We start from the raw sequence: 26,748 nt of genomic DNA on the forward strand, positions 1-26,748 counted from the left end.
TCGGCACCCCTGAAAGAGAGTCCGGCCCCACGCCCCCGACACCGTGCCCTTGAGGTGTCAGGGGGACTCGAGAAGGCCAACGAGAAGAGCCCAGAACCGGACGCAGGGCTCCCGGCGGGGCCTCCCCAGGGCCTCACAGAGCGGCAGGGTCACCCCCCTCGGCCCGCTGGCCACGCTCCTCCCAGGGCCCCCATGACACCCTCGGCCTTCTCGCACACGGGGCGCCTCGCCGTCCAGCAGCGCTCCCAGGCCCCTCTCGGCACGGCCCGCTCTGCGGCGGGGCGGCCCCCGGCCCGTGCTGCTGCGCGGCCTTGCTCCCCCCGGGCCGCGGGGCCCCGCACTTGCCTCTGCCGAGCTTCAGGAGGCTCCTGCGCGCCCGGTTCTCCAGCGCCTCCAGGGCTCTCGCACCGGCGGCACGGCCCTCGGCTGCATCGCCCGCTGCTCCCGGCTTGGGAGCCGCAGCCGTCGTCGGGGGCAGGAGAGGGGGGGAAACGAACCTCCCGTCGCCCCTCTGCGCTGCGGCTCTCCCGCTCTCAAAACCTTTCTGGGAAAAAGAGAGACGAAAAAACGTTTCCCCCCCCGGCCAGAAGCACGAGGAGCTTTTGCAGCGCTTCTCCGAGCGCAGGCGGCAGCGGCCCGAGCCGCCTTGGCCCCGGCAGCCCCGGCCCCGCCGCCGCCCCGGCCCGGCGCCGCTCCGCCGCCCGCGCCCCCCGCCCGCGCCTCGGCGCCGTCGCGGCAGCGGCAGCAGCTCCCGGCGCCGCGCGGCTCCGCGCAGCTTCCCGCGCAGCCCCCGGCACCCTCCGGCCGCCCCCAAGCGCCCCCCCCGCGGCCCGAGCTGCTGCCGCAGCCGCCGGCAGATGCTGCCGAGCCCCGGCCCCGGCTCCCCGCACGGCCTCGGCCCCGCCGAGCCTCCCGCCGGGGCTTTGCCGTGCCCGGCCGCGGCGCCGGCTGCTCACCCGAGGCTCCGCGCAGCTCCCGGCGCGGCCGCCGCCTGCCCGGTACTGTCGGCTGCGTCGGCGCCGCTGCGCGGTCGGGGGGAGGGCGGAGGGGCGGGGCGGGCGTCGGGGGCGGTCGGGGAGGGCGGAGGGGCGGGAGGGGGGGAGTGGAGGGGCGGGAGGAGAGAGGAGGGCAGGGGAGGAGAGGGGAGGGGAGGGGAGGGGAGGGGGAGGGCGGAGGGGCGGCACCGGGCGCCGGGGCGGGGCGGGGCGGTACCGGGGAGCTGCTGCCGCCCGCCCCGGGCTTACCGCGGCGGGGGAGACGCGCCCCGGCGCTGCCCGGCCGCCGAAGGGAAGCGCTTTCCCGCAGCGGCCCCTCGGGGGTCGCGCCCGGGCAGGGGGCTCCTCCGCGCCCGGCGCTCGCACACGTTGCCCGGGCGGGAGCTGCCGCCGCCGCCGCCTGGCGCCGCGGTGCCCCGCGCTGCAGCCCGGCCTCGGGGCGACCGTGCGCGGAGAGTCCCCGGGCGGGACCGGGCGCGTTTCTTTTTCTTTTCTTTTCTTGCCCTTTTCGCTTTGCTTTCTTTGCACGGAGCGCGGGGCAGAAGCCCAAACCTCGCGCCTTTCGTCACCAGCCCTTCCAGGTCAGCGGCTCCCGCTTGCCGAGGGCTGCGGCGCAGCGAAGGTTGCGGGCCGCAGCGCGGAGCCGCGCTCGCCGAGCCCGGGGCCCCTTCTGCCGCGAGGGGCCGCGGTGCTCGGGTGCTGCCGCCCGCGGCCGCGGAGACGCGGGGAGCTGCGCGCGGGGCCTGGGCGCTTGGCGAGAGGCTCGTCGGGCAGCGCGGGCGGAGCGGCGCGGCGCGGCGCGGGGGCGGCGAGAGCGGCGCGAGCGGAGCAGCGGCGGGCGGCGGAGGCGTCTCGGGCGGGGGTCGTGTGCGGGGGGTCGGGGGGGCGTGTCCGGGTCAGCTGCGGGGCGGGGCCGGAGGCGGGGCCGGAGCTGGGGGCGGGCGAGGGGCGTGCCCATAGCAGGGGGCGTGTCCAGCGCCGTGGGCGGAGCCGAGGCGCGGCTGGAGGCGTGGCCAGAGCAGCGGCGGGGCCAGTGAGGGCCGGGGGCGGGGCCACGGGGGGCGGGGCCGTGGCCGTGGCGGGGCGGGGCCGCAGTCGGGGGCGGGGCGGAGAGGGGCGTGGCCGGGGCGCAGCGGCTTTTCCCGGCGCCTGCGCGGTGCCTCCGGTTTGGCCCCCGACGTCGCGGGCGCGCGCGGGCGGCGGCGCTCGGTGTCCGCGGGGCTCCCGCAGCCGGCGGCGGCGGCAGCAGCAGCAGCCGCCGCCGCAGCCGCGAGCGCTGCCCCGGCGGCTCCGAGGTGAGCGGGGCGGCAGCGGCTGCCCGGGCCGCGGCCGCCGCAGGGCAGCAAGCAGCTGCGGAGCCGGCCCGGAGCCCGCCCTGCCTCCCTGCCTCCGTCCCGCCGCTGCCGGGAGCCGCCGGGCCCGGGAGCCTTGGAGCAGCCGCGCTCGGGCGCGCCGGGGCTGCAGCGCCGCTGGCTGGAGCAGGGGGTCCCGCAGCGCTGGGGCTGGGCGGGGGCCGCGGGCGCGCTGGGGCCGGGAGCCGCTCGCGGGAGCGGCGGCTGCGGGGCTGCGCGGGGGGGGGCGTGAAAAGGGGGGTGCGGGGCTGTTGGGGGGCAGCGGGGAGGGTGAACTGCTGCGCTTTGGGGCTCAGACGGGTCGGGCGGCTGCTTTGGGGGCTCGCTCTGCGTTTGTGAGCCCCAAAGAGCCGCCAGAGCCGGTCGCGAGCCCCCGAGGGCAGCGTTCAGCCTCCAGCTCTGCACGCTGCCTTTCGTGGGGCCTGAAGAGCACGTTCTCGGGGCTGGTGCAGAGCTGCGGAGCGGAGGCCCAGTCCTGCCTTTGCGGTGCTGAGGAGCAGCAGGAGCGGGCTGCTGTCAGCGCTGCAAAGCAGGGGCTGGGTGCTGCGTTTCGGAGCCCTGCAAGCAGCTTCGGGGGCTGGGAGCCGGAGGCCGAGTGCTAGGCGTTTGCGGGGACCGATGTCCGGGCTGGAAAGGGAGGCTAAGTGCTGCGTTTGGTGGGGCTGGGGAAGAGGGTGTAGGGGTGTTTGGGGGCTCAGGAACGGAGGCTAAGTGCTGCGTTTTGGTGGGGGGAGGCTGGAAAGCAGAGGCCCTGTCACCCGTAGGGAGCCCCCAAGCAGAGGCCGGGTGGGCTCTTCCTGGGGGAGGGTGGGGGTGCGGGGCGCGGGGCCGGGCCGCGGGAGGGGTGGGGGGGGCCCGCGGACCCTCACCGGAGGTGGGGGTCCGCCCGCGCGCGCCCCGAGGCCAGGGAGGCCGGCATGCACCAGGCCGAACTTCGCGTCTGAGATAGTTTCTGGGGCGAAAGGCGCTTTTGGGGGAGGAAAGGCGAGCAGAGGCCGCCTGCCGGTTCCAGTGTTTATTCAGTGCTTGTGCAAGACTCAAGGTTTATTCCACACATTCACACTGTTAATAAACTAATTGCTCCATGTGTTTGCAATAATAAACGCTGGCATGAATGTGCAAGTTGTGACAGTGATTGATTTACGGCCCTGTCAGTGCCCAGGGTGGCTGGAAGGAGCTGGGCCTGGAGGAGCCCGCGCTGAGCTCCCGGCTGGGTCACCGAGGGGGCCCAGAGCCCGGCGGAGGGAGGCGGGCGCAGTCGTCCTGCAGCACCACAGGAGGGCGGAGGGCTGGAGGCGCCTCTGGAGACCGTCTAGTCCAAGCCCCCTGCTCCAGCAGCGTCGCCTCGAGCACGGTGCCCAGGCTCGCGTGTCCAGGCGGGCTTTGCGTGTCCCCGGAGCACAAGCTGCTCCAGTGCTCCGTCCCCCTCGCGGCACACAGGTTCTTCCTCGCGTTCAGCGGGAGCTTCCTGGCTTTCCGTTTGCGCCCGTCGCCTCGCGTGCTGTCGCTCGGCACCCCTGAAAGAGAGTCCGGCCCCACGCCCCCGACACCGTGCCCTTGAGGTGTCAGGGGGACTCGAGAAGGCCAACGAGAAGAGCCCAGAACCGGACGCAGGGCTCCCGGCGGGGCCTCCCCAGGGCCTCACAGAGCGGCAGGGTCACCCCCCTCGGCCCGCTGGCCACGCTCCTCCCAGGGCCCCCACGACACCCTCGGCCTTCTCGCACACGGGGCGCCTCGCCGTCCAGCAGCGCTCCCAGGCCCCTCTCGGCACGGCCGCTCTGCGGCGGGGCGGCCCCCGGCCCGTGCTGCTGCGCGGCCTTGCTCCCCCCGGGCCGCGGGGCCCCGCACTTGCCTCTGCCGAGCTTCAGGAGGCTCCTGCGCGCCCGGTTCTCCAGCGCCTCCAGGGCTCTCGCACGGGCGGCACGGCCCTCGGCTGCATCGCCCGCTGCTCCCGGCTTGGGAGCCGCAGCCGTCGTCGGGGGCAGGAGAGGGGGGGAAACGAACCTCCCGTCGCCCCTCTGCGCTGCGGCTCTCCCGCTCTCAAAACCTTTCTGGGAAAAAGAGAGACGAAAAAACGTTTCCCCCCCGGCCAGAAGCACGAGGAGCTTTTGCAGCGCTTCTCCGAGCGCAGGCGGCAGCGGCCCGAGCCGCCTTGGCCCCGGCAGCCCCGGCCCCGCCGCCGCCCCGGCCCGGCGCCGCTCCGCCGCCCGCGCCCCCCGCCCGCGCCTCGGCGCCGTCGCGGCAGCGGCAGCAGCTCCCGGCGCCGCGCGGCTCCGCGCAGCTTCCCGCGCAGCCCCCGGCACCCTCCGGCCGCCCCCAAGCGCCCCCCCCGCGGCCCGAGCTGCTGCCGCAGCCGCCGGCAGATGCTGCCGAGCCCCGGCCCCGGCTCCCCGCACGGCCTCGGCCCCGCCGAGCCTCCCGCCGGGGCTTTGCCGTGCCCGGCCGCGGCGCCGGCTGCTCACCCGAGGCTCCGCGCAGCTCCCGGCGCGGCCGCCGCCTGCCCGGTACTGTCGGCTGCGTCGGCGCCGCTGCGCGGTCGGGGGGAGGGCGGAGGGGCGGGGCGGGCGTCGGGGGCGGTCGGGGAGGGCGGAGGGGCGGGAGGGGGGGAGTGGAGGGGCGGGAGGAGAGAGGAGGGCAGGGGAGGGGAGGGGAGGGGAGGGGGAGGGCGGAGGGGCGGCACCGGGCGCCGGGGCGGGGCGGGGCGGTACCGGGGAGCTGCTGCCGCCCGCCCCGGGCTTACCGCGGCGGGGGAGACGCGCCCCGGCGCTGCCCGGCCGCCGAAGGGAAGCGCTTTCCCGCAGCGGCCCCTCGGGGGTCGCGCCCGGGCAGGGGGCTCCTCCGCGCCCGGCGCTCGCACACGTTGCCCGGGCGGGAGCTGCCGCCGCCGCCGCCTGGCGCCGCGGTGCCCCGCGCTGCAGCCCGGCCTCGGGGCGACCGTGCGCGGAGAGCCCCCGGGCGGGACCGGGCGCGTTTCTTTTTCTTTTCTTTTCTTGCCCTTTTCGCTTTGCTTTCTTTGCACGGGGCGCGGGGCAGAAGCCCAAACCTCGCGCCTTTCGTCACCAGCCCTTCCAGGTCAGCGGCTCCCGCTTGCCGAGGGCTGCGGCGCAGCGAAGGTTGCGGGCCGCAGCGCGGAGCCGCGCTCGCCGAGCCCGGGGCCCCTTCTGCCGCGAGGGGCCGCGGTGCTCGGGTGCTGCCGCCCGCGGCCGCGGAGACGCAGGGAGCTGCGCGCGGGGCCTGGGCGCTTGGCGAGAGGCTCGTCGGGCAGCGCGGGCGGAGCGGCGCGGCGCGGCGCGGGGGCGGCGAGAGCGGCGCGAGCGGAGCAGCGGCGGGCGGCGGAGGCGTCTCGGGCGGGGGTCGTGTGCGGGGGGTCGGGGGGGCGTGTCCGGGTCAGCTGCGGGGCGGGGCCGGAGGCGGGGCCGGAGCTGGGGGCGGGCGAGGGGCGTGCCCATAGCAGGGGGCGTGTCCAGCGCCGTGGGCGGAGCCGAGGCGCGGCTGGAGGCGTGGCCAGAGCAGCGGCGGGGCCAGTGAGGGCCGGGGGCGGGGCCACGGGGGGCGGGGCCGCGGCCGTGGCGGGGCGGGGCCGCAGTCGGGGGCGGGGCGGAGAGGGGCGTGGCCGGGGCGCAGCGGCTTTTCCCGGCGCCTGCGCGGTGCCTCCGGTTTGGCCCCCGACGTCGCGGGCGCGCGCGGGCGGCGGCGCTCGGTGTCCGCGGGGCTCCCGCTTCCCGCAGCCGCGAGCGCTGCCCCGGCGGCTCCGAGGTGAGCGGGGCGGCAGCGGCTGCCCGGGCCGCGGCCGCCGCAGGGCAGCAAGCAGCTGCGGAGCCGGCCCGGAGCCCGCCCTGCCTCCCTGCCTCCGTCCCGCCGCTGCCGGGAGCCGCCGGGCCCGGGAGCCTTGGAGCAGCCGCGCTCGGGCGCGCCGGGGCTGCAGCGCCGCTGGCTGGAGCAGGGGGTCCCGCAGCGCTGGGGCTGGGCGGGGGCCGCGGGCGCGCTGGGGCCGGGAGCCGCTCGCGGGAGCGGCGGCTGCGGGGCTGCGCGGGGGGGGGCGTGAAAAGGGGGGTGCGGGGCTGTTGGGGGGCAGCGGGGAGGGTGAACTGCTGCGCTTTGGGGCTCAGACGGGTCGGGCGGCTGCTTTGGGGGCTCGCTCTGCGTTTGTGAGCCCCAAAGAGCCGCCAGAGCCGGTCGCGAGCCCCCGAGGGCAGCGTTCAGCCTCCAGCTCTGCACGCTGCCTTTCGTGGGGCCTGAAGAGCACGTTCTCGGGGCTGGTGCAGAGCTGCGGAGCGGAGGCCCAGTCCTGCCTTTGCGGTGCTGAGGAGCAGCAGGAGCGGGCTGCTGTCAGCGCTGCAAAGCAGGGGCTGGGTGCTGCGTTTCGGAGCCCTGCAAGCAGCTTCGGGGGCTGGGAGCCGGAGGCCGAGTGCTAGGCGTTTGCGGGGACCGATGTCCGGGCTGGAAAGGGAGGCTAAGTGCTGCGTTTGGTGGGGCTGGGGAAGAGGGTGTAGGGGTGTTTGGGGGCTCAGGAACGGAGGCTAAGTGCTGCGTTTTGGTGGGGGGAGGCTGGAAAGCAGAGGCCCTGTCACCCGTAGGGAGCCCCCAAGCAGAGGCCGGGTGGGCTCTTCCTGGGGGAGGGTGGGGGTGCGGGGCGCGGGGCCAGGCCGCGGGAGGGGTGGGGGGGGCCCGCGGACCCTCACCGGAGGTGGGGGTCCGTCCGCGCGCGCCCCGAGGCCAGGGAGGCCGGCATGCACCAGGCCGAACTTCGCGTCTGAGATAGTTTCTGGGGCGAAAGGCGCTTTTGGGGGAGGAAAGGCGAGCAGAGGCCGCCTGCCGGTTCCAGTGTTTATTCAGTGCTTGTGCAAGACTCAAGGTTTATTCCACACATTCACACTGTTAATAAACTAATTGCTCCATGTGTTTGCAATAATAAACGCTGGCATGAATGTGCAAGTTGTGACAGTGATTGATTTACGGCCCTGTCAGTGCCCAGGGTGGCTGGAAGGAGCTGGGCCTGGAGGAGCCCGCGCTGAGCTCCCGGCTGGGTCACCGAGGGGGCCCAGAGCCCGGCGGGTGCAGGCAGGCGGGATTGAGGGAGGCACAATCGTCCTGCTTCCTCTGTGCCTTTTTCTCGGGCTGCGGGACCGTGGTGCTCAGGGAAGGCTCCTCCGGGGTGCTTCGGGCAGAGCTGCTCTTCTCCAGCCTTCACCCTGTCTGGGTTTGGAAGCAGCTTCCCAAAACAGCAGCAGCAGTGTGATGGCAGCGTGCAGCCTTCCTGGGGAAACATTTCATTTATGCTTCTGTAAAATAGATCAGTAACACCTGAAATGCATAAGGAATACATTATCTAAAATGATGGGATTTTCATGCACTTGTATTTTTCTGTTGTTAATTTTCATTCCTTGTAGTTCAGGCTTCTGAAACTCTCCAATAGAAAGCATTGCCTCTGAAAATTTTTCCCATTATTTTATAAATAGCATACGGATCATGTACATGGAGAAGCCTATTTCCCACTGCCCTGCCCTCTTTTGCACAAAGCAAAAAGAAAGCATCCAGAAAGCCTCACCCACTCTCATACACTTGCTCTAAGTGAGCTTCAATCACTGTGCAAGAGCACTGCAACATCAGAGCATGCTATACCACATTCCCTCAGCTTTCCATCACCATTCTGCAAAACAAAGTTATTACACAGAGTTACATTCCTTAATACATAGAAACCATCATAGACAGCAGTATCAGTCAGCTCTCACACCTGCAAGAATACATATCCACCGTGGAACAGCAGCGAAGAGCCACATGTGGCTTCTGCCAACTTCCAATGCAGAGAACTCACAAGGATTTATTTAAATCAAGTGAGAGACTGCAAGGAAAAAAAAATCACAACAACAATCAAGGTTGTATACTGCAGAGAAGCCTGTCTCATCACCTGTCCTGCGGAGATTTCAGCTGCTCCTTATGAGACTGGATGAGTTTGTTCCTTCTGGGAGCTGCTGAGGTACCCTGGCAAAGGAATGATTCCAGGGAAATTGTTGATAAAACCCATTTTCACTCTCCTTATTCCGATTTCCCAGAGAGAATCACAGAATAGCTCCTCGGGGCCACACTTCACCTCTCCCTGTGCTGCACAGTGCCAGCTACTTCCGAAGGCACCATCGGAAACAACCCGTTGCCTTACGACGCATGGCCAAACGCGTGTCCGGAAGAGCCCCCGACTTCCCAGCCCCACAGAAAACTGGTCCAGCCACCTGCTCCTCCAGGTCACCCCCTCCGCCTCAGCAGGAAGCTGCTTCGAGAGCGGCGGCCCGTGGCCGAGGGACCGAGGAAGGGCCAGGCCGCGCGGGGCTGCGGGAGAGCAGGCTCTGCGGGAGCTTTGGCAGGAACTGATGCCCGTGCTCCTGCGACGGGCTGAATCCTGCAGCGCCTCGAGGCTCTTGCAGGGGATCCGCCTCGCACAAGGATCCAGGCACCGAGCGGCCACGAGGCTCCAGGCCCAGAGCGGGTTGCTGCACTGCGGCCGACTCAGTGCAGAACGAGGGATCCAAGCGTGAGGGCTCCAAAAAGAAACGAGGGCCAAACCCCGTCCTAATACCTGCACTGCACAACCAGGCCAGCAAGCCTACAAGTAGGCCTGATGCTCCCAAAGGGGCCACTTCTCTTCCTAGCACCCACTCCTTAGAAGATACAGGGTGCTTCAGCTCCCCGGGAAGCTGTTTCAACCCCACAGGGCTCTGCCGGGGCCCCGCCGCAACCGAGCAATAGCGCGCTGCCGGCACACCGGGGCTTCAACTAACCTCCCTCTCGACTGGCAGCGAAGTTAAAGCTCTCAGGCTCACGGCTCAAACGACAAGCGGGACAACAACTTACCAGCGCCTCGTCTGGCACAGGCCTTAGTTTCTCCTGTGACACGGTGCCCGTCCCTGAAGACGGCAGCAACTGCCGGCGGTTCACACAGCTCTCCACCGGCTCGGCCCCAAAATAGGCTCCTGCCATCGGCTTCTCTCTCTCTCTGCTCCTGTGTTTGACAGCTCTTCACAACTCTCTCCATAGCCACCACTCCAAACAGTCTTCCTCTCCAGCTCAGCGTCAGCACTTGGAGGACACCAGGACACCTGCATGGCTCGGACCAGCCTCGCCTGGGGCCACCGCACCCCCTCTCCGCCCCTTGCTCCAGGAGCCCTCTTGAACCTCAGGCCTGGGGCCACACTTCTCACCCGTGCTGCACTGAAGACGTGTCTCACTTCAGCCCTGGTCTCCTGGGACGAGCTTCAGAGCCACGCTGCTGCTCCCGGGTCTCCAGCCCTGCCTCCTGCGATGGACGCTGCACCTGTGTGCCGGGAAGCTTGTCTCCGGCTTGCCCAGGAGCAGCCGGCGGGAGGCTGCTCTCTGCGGGAAGGCGAGCAGGGAGCCGGGGTGGCCGCGGGGCCGGCTGCGCAGCCACCTCCCCAGCCGGGGCGGGGCAGGGCACCAAAGGCAGGCAAGCGGAGCAGCGTGGCCATGGCAGCTGCCTCTGCCCGCAGCCTAGCCAGCACCGCGCAAAGGCAAAGCAACGAGCTCGGGTTGCCTGCCTTGACCTCGGCCTGCACAGCTGCACAACAGGGACACGCACCACGACGATGGAGCTCAGCGATGGACTGAAGGGCCACCGCTGGGCATCTCTCTAACCCCAAACTGCTCAGAGTCTCCTTCTCTCCCTCCATGCACGCAGCTCTGGAGACAGCAAGAGGGCAAAGGCGAAGACGGAAGAGGTCTGCTTGGAAAGGCACAGCCTGGTGGGGACAAAAGAAGAGCATCAGCCCTGCTGGCTGCCAGGCTCTTCATTTAGGACCTTCCGCCTAGGAAGTCTCTGTATTCCAGCTGCAGGCTTGCCTGAACACCAGCACTACTCCTGAGGTGAAGGAGGAGATCAGAAACCGGCCTCTGAAAGCAACAAGTTAAATCAGAAGAGCCTCTAAATTATCCTGCGTGAACTTTGCAAAGTATTCAAGAAGCTGTGGGATGGCAGGGGGTGAGGAGGGAACCAGCCCCAAACCACAGAGCACATGCCAATAGCATGTAGGAATAGAGATGAAGCAGCTCACTTCATTTCTCTTTGGCTCTTTAACACTTCTGCCATTAAGAAGCTGAAACACATAGAAAATGACCTGCCATACGACTTGTGAGAGTCAGCGGAGCATGCACAGACTCTTCTTCTTTCCTTTTCTTTTTTCTTCCTTTTTTCTTTTCTTTTTTTAAGCACTGGTGCCCCACAGTGCATTATGAATGGAAACAGATGCCTGCAGCCTACTGCAGCTTCCTACCAAGCCACCCACATAACACATGCACATCCGTCAAGGCCATTTCATCTCCTCCTTGGGGCACAAACACTCGGAAGACCCAGAGTCCACACTGGCAGGCAAAAGGAATAAAATGCCTGCAGTCACTTATGCTCGGCAGTGGGGGCACATTTAAAGCATGTGGCAGCTAGGCTTTTGGAGGGGAAATTAAGCAAACAGCCCAGTTCCTCAGACAGAACTTGTGCAGCTTGTGCTGCCCTGACAAACACCTGAGAATTAGCTCTGGCACAGTAGGCACCTGCTCCAGAAAAAACACCTTTTGGGCTGCTTCCTTTTTACTCCAGAACGCCCCGGTAAGGTAGACAAGTGTCAGAGGGCTAAACGCAGCCCTTAGCTGGTAATCACTCCGAAACACGCAACTCAGCTTATGGCCTTCACCCACCCCCCATATACGTCACTGGAAAAGTTCCCGTTGCTACTAGAGGGTCGTCACCAAGTGCTACGTAACCTGAGGCTTAGGGCACAAGTAGCACAGATCACGGCAGGAACTCTGCAACGTCACGTTGGTCCCGTTTCACTCCTTGAGCCGTCCTGGTCCCTACCCTTTCCTTCCCTGCACACCTACGACCGAGGCACTGGGTTGGGGAGGCGTGCACTGGTGTGGGAAGCAAGGCGAGACAAGGGATTGCAGAGGGGCAGGCTCTTGGAAGCAGGGCAGGACGACGTGGTTTTTTCTACCTGCGCCTCCATCTGTTCCCTTCTCAGTCACTAAGGGCTGAGACCGGCAGGAGTCAGAGCAGAACGCGGTGGGGGGGACTAGTTTGAGCAGGAGCTGCCTGTGCTGGGCATTAAGCACGCGCCTGTGGCACGAGCCTCCGAGGCAACTTGGCCACCGGGCTGCAGTGCAGGCTGCCACTAGCTGAGCTTCTGCACCAAAGAAACCTTTCGCCCCCTCTTTTAGCCTGAAAGGGAAGCAGCAAACTTCCAGCCAAGTACAGAAAAATCAAGAGAATCGCCTCCCGGGAACTTCAACCCTTGTGCTGCACTTTCACAACTACGTACAAAACGAAGCAGCACTTACCCGCTCCATCAGCGATCCTTCTCGGCTCTTCAGAGGAGGGCTCGTGTTTCACAGGCGTCGCGGAAACGCAGCTCCGCTGAGGCTGGAAGAGAACAAGCCTCTCTGCAGACTTGCTGTGGTGTTCCTGCTGCACTGGGCCTGGCAGGGTGGCTGTACAGCTGGAGTCCAGACAAACCTTTTAACCTACAAAAGAAAAGAAAATAACTATCCTAGAGAGATACCAGTGCTAGATTATCCCATCAAAATGAAAAATGGCTGAGGGGTATCTATTCTTAACCTCTAAGAGTCAAATCTCATCAAGACAGTGAAAAGACAAGTGCCCCCCCCCCATTTCTTTTCTTTTCTTTTTTTTTTTTTCTTCATGTTCTGAAATCTCTTGAATCTTGAGATTTCAAGTTTAGCCGGGTCCACAGCTACGGAGGATTTTATTTTGAACTCTGATTGCTACGGCATGTTTTATTCCTATGAGCACATGCATGTGTGTAATCTGGGGAACAGCCAACAGCAGCTGCACCGTCTCTCCCCTTCCCTCCAAACCTGCTACTAAACCCTGTGTACTTTAAACCAGCCCAGGAATCTTTAAAAAGATTTTTGATGTTCCGGTGGCCACGTGGTTGAACATCAGCGTGCCATTCGCCTCCGCTTCCTGCCGGAGCATCCTGGGTCTCCTGCCAGGAAGCAGCACTCTTCTCTGCAGGACACATCGCATTACTGATCTGTTCTTCTGGCTTAATGATGGGAAGTAACCTCAAATTCAAAACAGGTCAAGAAATACAGGCCAGGAGTCAGTTTCCTATTTGAGAGGCACAAGGGCTAATAACACTGCAAATGCTGAGAGACTTTTTTTTCTGTGACTAGGTTGAAACTAAACTGTACCTACTCTTTGCCTACGAAACAGGCACCCTCTTAAGCTGGCGATAGATAACTCAGTGTAGACACAAAAATCTGCACAGCACAGGCTGGATTTGAACTATTTGCTCCCCATGGTGAACCCGGTAATCTCAGTCTGATCGCTGTCTCTCCCAGAAAGACTTTCCATACCATGAAGAGACAGACGAAACCCGTCTCATCCGTGTGACCGGGTTTTGCCTGTTGTTTTACCAGCGGACACACCGGGAGTGCATAGCAATGGACTGTCTCAGCACACACAGCTAACATCCCCCCTTCCTTCCCTGCACACCTGCCAAAAGCAGTTCTAGTAGTAAAAGAGTTTTAGTATTTGTATTATCAGTACTTAGGTTTTGGCCCGAGAATCACGGACTCAGTGACACTTTAAACACCTGGGATTTATACTGGTCTACTACCAAAGCCAGGATTTTTTCAGGCCTTTCAGTGGAAATCATCTTTAGGTGCATTTGCTGAAGGACTAGGAAAATAAAATACGGAAGAAAGATCACCTGGTTCCATGGGTAACTGGTAACTTTGCCTCTGTATTATATTTCAGTTTCTTCTCTAAGATGCAGCAGTAATACCTGAAGTTATCTGAAGCTATAGAGCAGGTAAAACACTTGCATCAAAACTTCCCAGAGAAGAATTTTGGTCTCGAGCACCAAATCAGCAATCGTCTTTTCAGAAAACCCAAAGCCAAACTCTTTGGGACGCGAAAGAAGGGCTCTTCAGGAGACCGACTCTGGCAGAGCTACAAAGCCAAACAACGCCCTAACTAGCTAAGACACTTACCCAGAAAGGAGTTCGACGCTCTGTTAGACAACGCTGGAGAAGCTCTGCCGCTGAAGGTCGGATGTTTCTGCCGTAACCGAAAGGCAGCAGGAGGTACTGCAGTGTCACAGCACGTGAGCGCTACCACGGGTTGTCCACAGGCTTGTAAACCTGTTGAAGAAATGAAACCACTTTTAGCTGAAAACCAAACAGCAACATTGGTGAAGACCATGCGTCTCCCATCCACACAGAAATCCCGAGAGAGCAGAAACATGTGCCTCAAATCCAAGTCTTGCACAGAGCAACTAGTGATCAGTTTTCAGTTCCCACAGCTCTGGACGTTCTCCTCTCACGACTCCCTTGTCAGCTTGGCTCTTGTGATGTTTCAGCTAGTTTTAAGCCTACCTGGCTTTTTGGTTTGCCTCCAGATGACGGGATCACACTGGTCCCGCAATGGGTAGTGTCAAGCGGCCTGCCTGCAGCACCCGAGTGTCCCCCTTCTGGAAAGGTTTCTCAGGGTCTCCAAGAGGGGTCTTTCTGAGACCCTGGGGAGGGAGGAAATGCCAAGGATTCTCCTCCTACAGATGGAGAACTGAAGCGCATGCTTGGCTGAAGTGGTGGTGTGCACACCTGTTCTGGGAACCCCAGCTCTGCTGCGAGAGCAGCGTTAACGTGGAGGGCCAAACCCTTGTCTTGTGGAAAAAAACTTCCCAACCCAAGAAGTCCTGCCCAGCTCCCTTCCTCAGTGCTCCTTCCTGCCTGCGCCTGTTTCCCACAGGGACTCTCTTGTTTAGAGGCACTTACATCGGGACCTTCGCCCCAGTGCTGCTGCCCGTGGCAGCACTATGCACTTAGCTGCTCTTTGGGGTTACCCGAGGAGACCAAACCACGGCGAGGAGTTTAAAAACGCCTTCTCCAAATCTAACTGGGACACTATGCAGCCCATCTCTGCTACAGCTGCTGATAGTAGAAACCATACCCCGGGTAACGTACTTCACACTGCAGGAAAAAAAAATAAGAAAAAAAAAGAAAGAAAAAGAATTAAAAGGTTTAAAACCTTAAAGTCTCAGCAGGGATTTGGTACTTGCACTTCGTGCTTTTCTTCTGTGTGGAGTTTGCATTCACTCAGTATTTTCAGTCAAACAAAAATACTTTCTAATATGAATCAGTGTAAGAGGAATTGTAGTGCAGCTTACGTAGCTGGCAGGAAGGTTGCGTTACATGACTAATTTCTGCACCAGGGTCCAAGGTGATGTTTTAGGCACGCTTTGGATTTTCACTGAGAATGAGGAAGGGAGCTGGGCAGACAAATGTCTCAGAACTACTGCTTTCAGAACTGGTTCTGATGACTAGTAATAAAACTTAAAAGGATTTTTCTCAGTGAAAAATCTACTTAATCTTTCACTTCCAGCGGAATAGGCTGAGACTCACCCCTACAGCTTCACAAACGTGGATAGGTTTTGGGGGAGAAGAAATATTAGTAATAAAGGAAATGGCAGCAGAAAAACTTTACAGCCTATCTACTGTTTCTTCCTGAGCTTCTGCTACTGCCCAGGATCTGCAGGAGCTGCAAATGCTCACAAATCCTTTAGTTTGGGCTCAGAGCGCTTTTTGGTTTTGTTCTGTCACGGCACTTTTGCCTTCAAATGTTCTCAGCAACGATCCACATCTTATCTTGTTCTTAAATTACATTAGTTGCCAATGAAATGCTGTTATTTTGTGGTTCAAAACAAATACATTTAAATTCAGTGTGTGCCATAATCTAGGACAGGTCGAAATTGAACTAATAAGGTCTGACTCTGTTTTCATTGCGAACCCTGAGTTAACTTAGTAAAATAAACTACTCCTCTGGCACAATTCAGGAATCTCTCTGTATCTTCTGCTTACATCAGCTACAGGGGCTGCGAGTAAACAGCAAACCGTAAATGTTCCTATGGCTTCTGCTGGGCTTTTGAACTCAGTAAGTTATTTGGCATGGTAGGGTTGCAAGCACTGCCAAAGTTAAGCGCTATATAATAACTGAGCACCTCCGGGGCTGTAACAGACAGTTTCCGCCTATTACTCATTTCTCATCTGGTGGCATGCTGCCCTGTGCCGTGAAATCACGGCTTCCATTCCCCTTAGCCTTACACGCAGCTTTTCCTCCTCGCCTCCGGAAGGAGGAACCTTGTGGTGCTGCAGGCAAGGGAGGAGGCTGCCGGAAGAGCTAAGGTGCATCAGGCTAGAGAGGTTCCTCAGAGCTCTTGCTCACGTGGCTTAAAGAGCTTAAATCGTAGACTGCTAAATCAGCTTTTGCCTGCATTTCCAAACAAAACGGCTTTAGAAACCATGTTGAACTATGAGAGCAAAGTTTTGTTTTTTTTTTCCCTGTGATTTTTTAGTTCTAAACTAAAGTGAAAGCTTGGATAAATAAGGCCATGAAGAAAGTGTTTAAATACCACCTCTGAAATGCTAGCAGAGAAAGTCTTGTATTCCTGACCAAACCCTACGAAGACTTATGTTCATAACCAATATGTTACCCTTGGTGTAACTATTTGTCATTCTTTTGTCTACACTCCCTGATGGATGTCTAGATCCACAGCGTCCATAGATTACCCACTCCACCCTAGCAGTGATCTGCTCCAAGCAAACAAGAACATCTGTATCATAAATTATCTCTATATCCTGATATTGTATTTTGTGCTAGCATTGAACGGGAATTGCTCAGAAACATTTAAAATACTGACATTTAAAATTTAAAACTCATCATCCATGAATGCCAGCCAAATTTGGGGATTTTTCTTTTTTTGTGTACCAGGAAGCTCTGGAGACTCAGCTATTAAATATTTCTAGGCCAAGTGAAGTGTATCTTCTCAATTTTTCAGTTATGAGAGTCATTTTACTTTGTTGTCATTTTGAGGGAGGGAAGAGTAAACTTTTCTAGCATCCAGTACTCAGTTCCAAAGCTAAATGCACAAAGATCTTAAATGTTTAGCCTTTCACGCGAAGTGCACTACCTAGTTAATATACTAACTCTGATCAGCAAATGTTGCTTGGATAAACATTCATCTATCCTTGTCTATATCCTTGCACAAATATTTACCGTTCAGATAGACTCAAACCTGCTCAGATCTTGATAAAAGCATACACCAAAAACTTACTGCTATCGCAGTAAATTATAATTTGCCCATCATTGTACACAGTTACATTTTGTGATTTTTAGTGATGAGAGTCACTAAATATATTAATTTCTAGATAGTTGCATATTATTTCTGGGTGAAAAGAAACCATGTATGCACACCTAAATATATAGTCTTGGTCTCGCATGTCTGCCTGCATGTGCATACATATTTACACAGCGGGTGTTTGTGTATTTTATACCCGTGGACATCTGCAAAAGCAGCGTTTTCTTCAGCAGTTTCAAGCATCAGAGATCACATCGCTTCAGACTGCTGTGATCAGCTAACATGTCGTATTTTATTTTGGAGAAGAGTGGTAACTGTGACAATTAGGGATGTAAATGAAGCACGTGAGATGGCTTGAGAGCGAACTACGTTTACCTGCAGTAGAGGTAATCCTCCAGTGCGGGAGCTAATTCTCAAACTATGTTGCTACTGTTTTTTTTCCTCATTTCTAGGCCACATGTTCTCCTACCTATGGTTCAAAAGAGAAACGGTGTTAAGTCCTTTGCAGTCCTTCACCTGTATTTCCCCAGACTCGGAGGGGATCAGGAGAAAGGCACAACGACAGAGCCTCTTTTAAGGTGAAATGCTGCGACGGTTTTGCTTTGGGAACGTTTTGCTGCATAAACTCTCTCTGCGAGTGAGAAATAGCCTTTCTATTTGAAACTTCAGAGAGGGGAATGCAGTTACTCAACTTGAAATCTGGCCAAGGTTAAGACTACCCGTTACAAGAAAAACAGATGCTGCAGGAAACAACTCTTCTGGCAGCGCTCAGTTAAACGCTTCCCCCAAACTACAGGTCAAATTCCTCACATTGCAGCGTATTTAAATAGGTGAGTGAAAAGCTAGCGTTATGTGAAGGCACGAACTGGTGCTGGCTTTAGCACGGCTTTGCCCTCAGAGCACAGGTAGATGTAGCACTCTCACTTTGGTCAAGTGCCCGTGCTTAGACGTGTCTGCAGACTAGCCGGGCGCACTTGGTAAGTAGGTAGAGAGGGGCGTGATGAAAAGCTGACTTGCTGCTGCTGCAGTCCTGGGAACATAATTCTACATCTGCTTCTCAGAAATCCCCCAACTCCTCAGAACCGACAGCAAGTAAAATCCTTAACCACACCTTCCTGGCCAAAGCTACTCCTTTAGTACTCAAGAAAAGACACAAGGTAAAAACCAAAAGGCAACCTTTACTCTGATCAAGCCTGTTGGGTAGCAATAAAACCACAAAAATTATCTAAAAAACCTCCACAGTAATCTAGTTGTTCCAGATATACGCCTGCATACCACTACGAACAAGTATTCTTGGTGTCAGGCAATTAAATCTCTATTAAGGTATGAATCAAAATACTAATTTACAAATCACCATCATAAAATGTTGCCGGAGGTCACGTTTCTCTGTTTTCCTTCTGAAGGTGGAAGTTTCTGAAATACGCTATTTTAAATTTCTCAGACGTGAAACACACAAGTCAGAGACTGAATTCAGGTATGTGCACAAGTCTTAAATTAAAAATAATATTGCAAACATTTCTTGAAGCTACCTGTGCTTTCACTGTCTGGATATTACATTCATTTGAATACACGTTTTAGCAATTCCGGTAAGAAATAAGGATAACGTTTCTATGGCTTCGTCAAATATTTTGAATGTAGTTTGTGCAAAGTTAGACTTCCTGTGTGGCTGAGTAATAAGCAACGTTTAATCATGTGTCATTTAAACAGTTGAAAGATATTCTAACACTGCTGCTTTTCCCAAGGCTTTCACAATAATACACAGCGTAGTGAGAAACGTTGCGACTGCAGCATTAAGTGGAGGCGTCAGGCAGCGAAAGACCAAGCAAAAGAGACGAGAAGGCGCCTGTAAAGACGACTGAGTATAAATCTTGCATAAAGGGGCAAACAACGTCATAAATATGCCTCGTATACGCTCTTCCTGGCGACCATCACAACCGCCCTTCTAGTCTTGGCTCCCCTGAACGAGGACCCGCGATCCACACACGTCCTGCGTGCCTGGAGTATTTGCCACCAGCGCCAGCACGGGCACCTCGGGGAACTGCAGCGTCTCCTCCGCTGCCCAAAGGCTGCAACATGCAGAACTAACTCTAACATCCAGTCTGACTCCATGGGTTTAGCTTAGAGCTAAAGCAACATACTGGTAAATATGCATGCTAGCATCTAATTTGCTGTTCCATCTCAATTGAGAACTGGAATTGCTTAAGAGAAAAGCAGAGCATGGATATTGCAGTAAGGAAATGGGTCTGGAGAAGGGGAGAGGGGTGAAAAGGAGAAAGTTTATATTTAATTTGATGAAGCATATTGGCTGATTCAGTTTTACAGTAGAGATCTTACTGGCGGCAATGTGAAAATTCACATTGATTTTCATTTCTATGAGACTCCTTCCTCCCAAAAAATTGGGGGGGGGGGTGGGGAACAGCATGTACTGAGTGTTACTAACTCCTCACTGAAGTGCACAAGGAAGCGTCATGGCTTGTGGACTCAAACTCTAAATAAAAGCTTTGCCTAATGTTATTTGTTGCCTTGTTTTTGCTTATTTCAGTAAGTAGAAAAGCCATATTTGGAGAAGAGTCACTTTAGTGGTGTAGAAAACCATCTTAAAATACATGTTGGGGGCACCTGAGAGAGAGGACCCAGTCGGACATAGCTGCAATTGCACAAAGGGAAGGTAGAGGCAGAACTAGCCAAACAGCTGAGCAGGATCTATGGGGCAAGAAAACTATGGGATTTGAAACCAGGACCTGGGAGAATGAATATTTCTGTTTAAGCGGGTTTTTCCTCAGCCAGTGGGGTAACCTCTATGGTTTTGGTCTTCATTCAGGTTTACATCTGGGGTAGGATTGCCCAGACCTAGAATATGATAGGCCAGAGATTAGATGGAAATATGATTACCTCCTCGAAATTAGCAGTCTCTTAGCTAGATGGGGGGGAGGGAGAGGGGAAGAGCAAAAAGAAAGCAAACCAAAAAAGACCCACTAAAAAAAGCCCCCCTCCAAAGAAGGCCCCTAAATATATAGATGTAAGTGCAGTACGAGATTTAACAGCGTAACTGTGGCATCTTCAGTTCTTGAACAAAGCTAAATGCAAATGATCATCTCTTTCCTCTCTCGCTCTGTTCTGTGAAATCTAAACAGACCTTTTGCTTCAAATGCTGATGATATCATTAGCTTCCTTTAGCTAAAGGGATAAAGTGAAAAGGCAGAAAAAAAAGTTACCTTACTGCCGAGGTCAGGGGATGCATTTCTCCTGATTTCAACAGAGCTGTGCCCTCCTGCATCAGGGGAGAATTTGGAGCTGAAGCTTAGGAGCTGTTTCGAAGATGAAATTGGTCTTTCTGAAAGTGGTCAAGTGTTTCCATAGAGAAGTAGCTAATTTTATGGGGCTCAATAACTTTGCCCAGCTATTAGCAAACACTTGTAGCTTCAAAACATTTCCCTGAATTTACTAGCCTATAACAGATATTATTATTTATTACCTCAATTACCATAACACCTAAGAGACCTAGAAAACTCACTGTTAGGTACTGCACAAATGGCAGCTCCAAATAAATCAGAATCTAGCACTTGCTTGCTGTCATCTGTCAGGATGAGTGCAGCTCATTCTTGCCAATATTTTCTACGTGATGCCATCTTTTTCTAGCAGGGAAGCGTTGTCTGTCTGGCTGAAAAAGGCTCGGACAGATCTCTGTTAGTGGGCACTGGGGGAGCATCAATACGAACGCTACAGTCTGTCGGAGCAGACAACCCAAGCGGAAGGCCGTGGTAAATGTCCGACGTAGCACTACTTTAACCTTTCCCCGTTCCTGAAGAAATTTGTGAGTGGCAAGAAGATGCCTTAACATGGCATCAGGGCTTCATCCTAGCTACGCATGCTGCTGAGGACGTAAGGGACTGCGTGGACGGCAGAACCACGCTGGCTGCTCGGCCTTAGGCAGCTAACGAACCCGCACATCCCTTCCTCGCCTGGGAGCCAGGCTGGCCTTTGCTGCCACCACACGGAGCTCATCACGGTCGTTACCGAGAGTCCTCACCACGCTTCCCTGAAGCTGAGAAGTTCTTTTGCTCCCATGTCACAGGTGAGAAGCCACTGAAAGAGCGTTCAGTTAATTTACCTCAAGATACTGGCAGCCTAGAAAAAGGGGTGATTACTGCAGCTCAGCTGACACTGCAACTAGTTTATGCAGCATAACTTACTCAGTAAGGAGTGCAATTCTCCATAAACGTTCCCCCAGTTCTCACTGTTCCCAGTACCCTCACTTCACGGGCATCCAGCCGCTTGTTCCCATCCACCTGCCTCCCAAGAACTACCCTCCAGTTCATACACTAAACTATTTTGAGTTTTTATGACAACCAAAATAATGACTGCATACCTAAACCTGGATCCTTTTGGTCAGGTGAACCAGTACAACAGAGGAAGCCTTACTCTCCAGAGAAATGCAGTAATAGGGAATAGAGAGAAACTGCTGAAAGAGGGTTAAAAATAAAAATCACTGAAATCAGATCTGCTCCAGAGGGAATACTAACGCAGAGCCAAGTCCCTGTCTGAGCACCACACATACAAAATTTTGGTCCAGGTCACGCGGCATGGTCCACCGAAGCCCATGCTAACGCTCTAAGCACTAGAGCACCCGTCTTTCTAGAAAACGTCTATGAAAAACGCTACAGCTTTGAGTTCTGTTTTCCGTGATTCAAAGGTGCATTAAAAACAAATGCTTCTCAGACTATTTAGCTCAGAAAACACCTATTTCAAAAAAAAAAAAAAAAAAAAAAGAAAAAAAAAAAGAAAAGAAAAGAAAAAAAGAAAAAGAAACTCTTTTCCTCCTACCTGAAACATAACACTCCAACTGAGGGAGCAAGCAGGAGTAAAGTTTACCGTAAAGGACAAAAAATTCCATGCCATTATAGCATGTTTTTCAAGGGCTTTCTATGTCAACCACATGACTTTCAGTAAATGACAACCCACTGTTCTTTTACATTACCTGATTATGTTTCTGTTCTATTTTGCTTGGTAATGATGATCTAAAAATTCAGCACTTGGCTTTAGGATTAGGCATAACCCTAAATTTCTGTGCAGGAAAATAACGGAAGACATCAGTACCAAATAGTTTGCAAGTGCAAAGTCATAACACCTACTACGCACCTCAGATTCCCACTAACTTTAATAGGCCCACACAGAAGGAGAGTGGCAAAACAGGGAAAGGTTATGTATGTTGAATGCAGATGAATCAGCTTACCTATGGTTTTCCACACACTATTTCTACGCAGTGCTCTCATGCTAAAAACTCTGACAAGGAAAAAAAAAAAAAAACTAAAGCTTTTGTTCAGTGAGGAACACTATTTTTTTACCACATCCATCTCTTCTGTGGGCCCAGTGCAACCCATGCTGAGTCAACATGAAGATTTTTAGAAAGTTCAGTACACTTGGAGTCAGACCCTATGCAATTCAGTAAGGTCTGTTAGGTTCACTTACATATACAAGATTCAATATAATAATCTACATGACAACATAATGCTACAATATTTCCCTTTGCATTTAGGACCTGTGCCTTTTGTTTTGCACACACATATTTTAACTTGAAGGATTTGTCTTACAGAAGAAGCATAGATTTGTAACACTGAAAATCTATTACTCTATTCTTCCTATTTGTTCTTGGGTTGAAGTCTTAATAGTTTCCACAGCAGCAGATAGTGCTTGTAATCATAAGGACCTTGCATTCTCACTAAGCAAGGATGAGAACAGCATCAACTGCAAATAAAAATTGCGATTAAATAAATAACGCAGCGGGCTGGATAATCTGTAAACCGATTCCTACATAAGCCTACTTTCAAAACCAGTAATACAGAGAACAAGTAACAGAATCACTATCAAAAAGCTGGATTTGTGTAATCTCCCACTCTTTTTCTATGCAAGTCCTAGAAAAGCCTCTTTCTTAAGACTTACAGGAAAAAAACCATGGCTAGGCAAGAAGCTGTCCCTGAAGACACATGGAGCAATATAGTTAGGCATGCCTCCAGAAATAAAGTAGAAGAATGTTCTTGTCCCTTAAAGATTCCTCTCAGAGATTAACTCTCCTTACCACTTTATTTTCCAATTCACCTAAAAAAAGATCACTGCAACCTGGCTCTGAAGGTCAACAAATATAGGCTATTTTAGACCAATGCTGCAGTAACTCACAGACAAGGGCACTCACATTCCTTCTTTTTTCCTCTTGAATACCCGCTCCAATTTTAGCTTTGGCACAGAAGCCAGAGGAGCGGCCTGTTTCTCAAAGCAACGTGACGATTAAATCATTAAGGGATGCTATCGGTAAAATTCGGCATCTCCCACAGCACACAGAAACCCAGGCCTCCTGGGAGCCAGGGCAAGGCAGGGCAGAGGAATACGCTGTGCTGAGCATGGCACCTTCCAAGAGCAGGGCAGGCAGCTTTCACATGCCATGCTAGATTTGCTTCTGAACAGCTTTAGAGAAAAGCCCCAAATAGAGCTCTTCTGCGGCAACCAGATCCTAAGGCAACAAGGATACCAAGGCAGGGGGGAAATTACTCCTACTCTGTGTCGCTCTATGGAAACAAGAAAAACCTCTTACCTTCTAGCTAGAAATAGAGAATAGCCTGCCCCAAAAGCTCCCAGCAATAACCAGGCATCCCTTCAGCCTCTCAAACTGACAACAACTGCCAGGTGAATGCCCTCGCTTAGGATAACATTTCTCACCTGACTAACATTTGTTTTCTTTAAGATGCTAAGGTCAGCTCTGCTACAGCTGACTTAAGCCTTTGGCATCCATGGCAGATGGGGAAGGTAATCTGAGTCAGAATACATAAATAAATAAATAAATGTAAAACTTTGAAGGAAAGGAGAAAGGTGCCTCTGCATACTGGTGGCACTTTAGTAGGCTTCATCATTAACTCTGATAATGGCTTAACATTCCTGTTAATCATAAGCATTCAATATGTGATTGACGTATAAACTATCTGATGGCCCAGATACTGGAGATAGATGACAAGTAAAGAACAAGAGCCATGCTTGGTGCAGAGCTGTGCACGATACCCCTCCGAAAAAGAAGTGCAAGTCGTGATCGTTTCCTTTCGGGGGGGTATGTGGATGAGAAAGGCACCCCCAACCCCCATGCCTCCCATTCCTGGCAGCTACTGGATGAGACAGCAGCAGACAGTAAGCGGAGCCAGCTCCTCCACCCATGGGGCCGCCTATGCTAGCTCGCGACCGGGAGGTGTGGCGTTGTCTGCTTGGAAAGAAATCGGACACGCTTCCCTCCCTGCTCTGGAGCTGCTGTGCACAACTGTGGAGTGTTCGAAACAAATGTTTTTTAATACTGCAAAGCTCGTCCAAACACAGCATGATGCATATGAGCATGCACTGATCTCCAACTAAGAGTAGTTGCTAAGGAAACCACTTTAAAGCCTGTTTTATAATATTTGCCATGTAATCAAAAGCCATAACAATTTCCTGCTGTCAAATCAAAACATTTCTTCAAAGGCCTTTAAAAATATTTTTTAATCTTTAAATTATGTTTGTAGTTCCTCACAGTAGACAAAGGACTGAATTCTTATTTGGGGTACTATCTTTGTGGATCCAAAATAATGTCACTGAAATTAATTCAGTTGTTCCATCTCACAACCACGGCAGAGATCAGATTTTTCACATGCGTATTTAAAATGCAAAGCTATAGTTACTCATATCCTAATGTTTCAGACAGTTCTAACAATGATTCAGTTTCAAGGACAAATTTTACTTGCCCAGCCAAAATGCTAGAAATGGAGAATGCCAAAGGCACGAAGTGAAGGGCTAGGAATATTCTGTTCTAACTTGCTTTTCTTCCTCTGTTTAAAAGAATAGATTGTTCACCCAGTGCACAAGCAACCCAGGAAAAAAAAAATCTCTTTTTTTTCTTCCAAGTGAATTGCCTGAGTATTCCAGAGCCATTTAGAGTTTCAAGATAAGCAAAGCAAGCAGCAGTGGGGCCGTACCAGAGCTGGCCATGAGCATAGGCAGCCTAAGCTCTGGGGCAGGGGGAGACTCAGCAGAGCCTCTTGGTGCATTCAAGGCCTGAACAGCGGCTGTGCATGCCTCCCCCACACCATCTCTCCTAGTTCGGGAGGGCTGCTTTTGAAAACAGCCAAGAAAAGCAACAGCTATTGCCAGTTGTTTGAAGGTCACTGTTAAGAATTTGGGCACTGCTGTTCACCCAAGCCCTGAGATGATTTTTGGTCTCTACTGATCTGCTAGCAAACCTACAGAATACAGAGAGAAAATAGCTAGGAATGTACCGTGGGGAACAATTCTCCACTTATGAGGGTAGAAGCCACGGCCAAAAAGCAGTAATTACTCCCAGCTGTAATGTCAGGCATTGCAGAGTGCATTACGCTGATGATAGAAGAGCTGCGCTCAGAATCAGTTTGCTCTCTCTGCATTTCTAGCTTGGTCAGAAATTGAATACATAGAACTTTAAATGGAGATTTCTTTTCAACCCCATAATCTAATCAGGCTGTGTGTTCAGTTATAACTCTGGGCACAACAGCATGTTATCACGCCAGCAACTAATCCCCCCTCAGTAGCTTGTCTCGTTTTCTGGTCAAATGAGGCAGTTATTTAAGCTTTTAGACTCGAAAGATGGAAACATAGAGGAAAGAAGGATGAGTAAAAAAGGGGGAGGAGAGGAAGCAGGAGAGAGAGAGAATCACAGAAAACCATGTGTAAACTGTGAAGGAAAAGGGGGGGGAAGCAGAATGGGGAAAAATGGTCAGGAATGTGATGGAGAAACAGAACTAGATACGGTAGTATCACCAGAAAAGAGTGAGAAAGATAATCTTGCAGGAGCAGACATTCCTGGTTAAGAGAAATGGAATCGAGAAAAATTAACTCACGTTCTAGGAAGCAAAACGGAAGGGGAAGGTCCAAAATAGCTGGCTGCTGCTGAAAACAAATTTAGCAGAATGCAAGCCTCTACCCTCTGGTTTCTGAGTGTTTTTCCTCCTTCTCTCCCAAGTTCTGCCATGGGCCCCTCACGGCACCGAGTACTGCACCGTATGCTCGCTCCCCACCTATTTCACTGTTAAGCCTTGTCGCTGTGCCCTGGCCTTGTCCTCAGGACCGTTCCCTTCTCGTAACACTCTTCCTGCAGCTGCTGCCTCATTTTTCCCACCACCTCAAATTCCTGCTGTTGCCCCTCGAGCTGCCTTGCACTTGCCTTCCAAAACCCTAATACTGCTCACCTATAAGAGTAGTTCCACTGGACCTAACGGCTCAGCATGAAACATTTATAATTTCGATGTTGGCTTGCACTGCAAACTACCAAGGGCAGAAACCATCTCTCAGCATTTGTGCCTAACTCCATAGGTCTCTAACATCTCTTGGGGCCTCCTGCCGCTACCACTGTATAAATAGCAACACAAGCTTTACAGGTTCATGTCTTATTTTCACCCTCGATGAATCACTGCGCTGGTCCGGATACACTTCTGCGTGGACCTCTCATTCCCAGGAAAGCTGCCAGATCTTTTCACGATGCCACAAGAACTGGTTTCCATGGCAGGTTGTTTTGTCTCGCTGAAGGGTGAGGGGAAGCTGGAACACCCTGTAAGAACAGCAGATAGCACTGCTATCCCCAGCAGACCCAACAGGGTCAAATTCAATTTTAACCGCTGAGCTGGACACCGTACATCTGGAAAGCAGAGCGTTCTTGTCAGCACTACGATGATTACCTAAGCCCTTCTGTTACAAGTGGACCAACACAGTGAGAGATTTCAGAGGTTTTCCTGTTGCTTTTCTGTTGCTGGGAAGCCAGAAACCAGTAGATTTTTCAGTCAAGACACAGCCGGCGTCTCCTGAATACGGAAACGAGACGACTGGCATCAAGCTTTGTTCGGACCATGCTGAAGGCGACATAGCAGAGGGGGTGATAAGCATTAAGGGCAGCTTTGAAAGAGTGAGGCAAGCATCTAATAATACCATTGAATACACATACATAGGGCCAAGTTTTTAGAACTGCCCAGCCAGACCTTAAAAGAAATTGTTTTTCTAAAATACTGATGCCTTTGGGATATCTCAAGTTGCGAAACCAAAATCGTTCTGCAAACCTACACAGCCGGAATAGCATTTTAAAGGGCTTTTTAGACCTACTGAATTTGGTAATGTCAAAGTCAAGCACAAGGAGAAGATTTTGAGGATAGTATTTGTGCATGCCTAGTGATTTTGAAATTAAAAAAAAAAGGGGGGGGGAAAAGGGGG

At 54.7% G+C, this 26,748-nt stretch overlaps 2 long non-coding RNA genes across 6 annotated transcripts; both read right to left on the reverse strand.

Annotated features, from left to right (window-relative positions):
• Positions 1-3,347: 3,347 nt before the first annotated feature.
• LOC134140223 (uncharacterized) lies at positions 3,348-4,895 on the reverse strand. The gene is made up of 2 exons (XR_009958356.1): positions 4,810-4,895; positions 3,348-4,398 (listed from the first exon to the last, which is right to left on the reverse strand). It is a non-coding gene; the product is annotated as an uncharacterized LOC134140223 (long non-coding RNA).
• Positions 4,896-7,160: 2,265 nt separating this feature from the next.
• Positions 7,161-26,077, reverse strand: LOC134140224 (uncharacterized). Of its 5 annotated transcripts, none has more exons than XR_009958359.1 (7): positions 25,945-26,077; positions 16,882-16,975; positions 13,364-13,513; positions 11,684-11,866; positions 9,936-10,095; positions 9,194-9,653; positions 7,161-7,651 (listed from the first exon to the last, which is right to left on the reverse strand). It is a non-coding gene; the product is annotated as an uncharacterized LOC134140224 (long non-coding RNA). The 5 variants fall into 5 exon arrangements; XR_009958358.1 differs by lacking the exons at positions 16,882-16,975; positions 25,945-26,077 and adding an exon at positions 25,389-25,885 and having other exon boundaries at positions 9,194-9,418; positions 9,541-9,653; XR_009958361.1 differs by lacking the exon at positions 16,882-16,975.
• Between the last annotated feature and the right edge of the window lie 671 nt (positions 26,078-26,748).

The sequence above is a fragment of the Rhea pennata genome, chromosome 4 (assembly GCF_028389875.1).
Source record: "Rhea pennata isolate bPtePen1 chromosome 4, bPtePen1.pri, whole genome shotgun sequence".
NCBI lineage: Eukaryota > Metazoa > Chordata > Aves > Rheiformes > Rheidae > Rhea > Rhea pennata.